The sequence below is a fragment of the Hibiscus syriacus genome, unplaced genomic scaffold (assembly GCF_006381635.1).
Source record: "Hibiscus syriacus cultivar Baekdansim isolate YM2019G1 unplaced genomic scaffold, ASM638163v2 tig00020999_pilon, whole genome shotgun sequence".
Taxonomy (NCBI): Eukaryota; Viridiplantae; Streptophyta; class Magnoliopsida; order Malvales; family Malvaceae; genus Hibiscus; species Hibiscus syriacus.
The window spans coordinates 104,636-106,795 of NW_024062506.1; positions in this window are offsets into that span (position 1 = coordinate 104,636).

A 2,160-nucleotide genomic window follows, 5' to 3' on the forward strand; every position below is an offset into this window, starting at 1 on the left:
TTCAATCATCAAACATTTTTACAAAATATTTAGTAAAGAAAAGAATAATAAAAACAAACTCAAAAAAGACACTGTAAGTGAAATTGAGCTTCATGATGAATGAAATGATCTTTTCCTAATTAGGATGCCCCATTTCTCATAAGACATGTGGATGCTCGACTGGATCTTCAGGGTTATTACAATCTAAAAACCATGTCTCTGAATAGATCAGATTATATAACTTGCTCTTCGACGCCTAATGGTTCCTAGTTGTATGCCCTAAACTTCATATCTAGCTCTCAACTCTTTTTTAGGCATGAATGAGGTGGTCTCAATTTGCCTTCAATATTTCTTGAACAAGATTCTCCGCGAGTTACCACCAGGATCCATGATTAATGCATGTTAAAATGCAATGTATGTATGACGTATGTATGTGAATGTACAGATGCAAAAATCCACATACGAATGCGAAAATATAGAAATGAGAATACATAATGTATGATGCAAATGTATGTACGCAAGAGGTGTTATTCCAGAGTGACCATATTAAAAAAAATTCATTGAACACAAGGGTTTCGATATGTCAAAAAAACTTTACATACAAGGGATAGCCTTAACTCATAACTTTTCTATTTCTCTTAGAAGCCAAGTTAACTTCCTATCATATATGCTCGGGTTTTGAGTTGTCAATCTGCTTCAATCCTCTTACAAAGCCAACTAAATCAACCAATTTGTGAGCCACATGCTTGCTTGGATTAAACTGGAGTCTTCAGGTTTATTCCCTCTGACATTGGAAGTAGACTCTTAGACACCAACGAGTTCTGATTGTATGGCTTCTTTTCATCTTTCTGAACTTCTACATTTGTCCCCATTTCCTTGGGGTCTCCAGACAATTTGTTAATACGGATGATGAATGTGTGTGACTTCTAAGATTGGCTAGGATTAGTTTGCTCTAAAGTAGTCCTTTGTGTATTTGACGTTGCATGATTGTTTTCATCGAGCTCTTTCCTTTATCTTGCATAAGTCTCTTTTCCCTTGACCAGAACAGTTAATATATCCATCCTCTTGAACATTTTCTCTCTTATCTCTCTTATCACCTTTTGCTCTTCATCAGATATATGATCTTTAGGTGCAGATCTCTCCACTATCCTTGGATTCTCCTCAAGATGCCATTCCCTAGCTATGTTATAGTTTACTTGACTGTAAAACCCTTTGTCCATCATGAAAACCTTTTACTTGCGATGCAAGCAGAAAGAAAAACAATCATAAAAACAAGTTAGTGCAAAATGACAAGAATTACTATAAAAAATTAAAATAAATTAATAAGCTAATGCAAAACCAGAATGCCAATGCAAATGCAAATTCACAAGGTACTAATTCTAAAAGCAATCACCATAGAACAACCTTTATCAGACCATAAGTGCTCATTACACAGACGAGCTTCATTTTCTTCATTTACTCGATCTAGGCCTTTCCCACGATTTCAAGTTGTCTTTGTAGTCATTGTTGGGCTCCTCAAAGAATTAACCCATATTTATTTGTTTTAATTCGTCCATTGTGATTATGTGATATCTAGAATTCCTTTTTTGTGGCATTCTCCAAGAGGAGAGTGACCTTGATATCTTGTGAAGAATCTTCTCACTCTTGACTCAACTATCATCTAACTATTTGATACCATCTCGATCTTTGTTCATTTAATAGGAGTCTTCTATCGAATTTGATCTCTTCTCTCATCGATCAACTTTGTTTGCAAGTCGTCACCCTTACGGAGTTGACTATCTAGTTATGGAACTCTTATGTTGATATGAAATCCTTATAATTTGATCAATCACTTATGAATTAACACCTTGTTTGGCTATGATGTGAAAATGAAAATACAAACATAAGACAAATAAAAAAAAGATAAAACAAAAGAAATTGTTAGTACCACTTAACCAAAAAGCCGAATAAATATTTACAAAAAGAAAAATTCCTTCCCATCATAGTATGTATCCTGACATGCTTTTATAACAATCCTACCCAAACATGTTTTCTACCCTCATATTTTGTTCAACATATAAATCCTAACCCATGTCATCTAATTCACATGCTTGTTTGTGAAAAATTAACTGAATCTTATACTCTTATAGTTCTCATGGTTTTTGAAAAACAAATAAATAATTCTGAGGAAAGGTTAGAGTG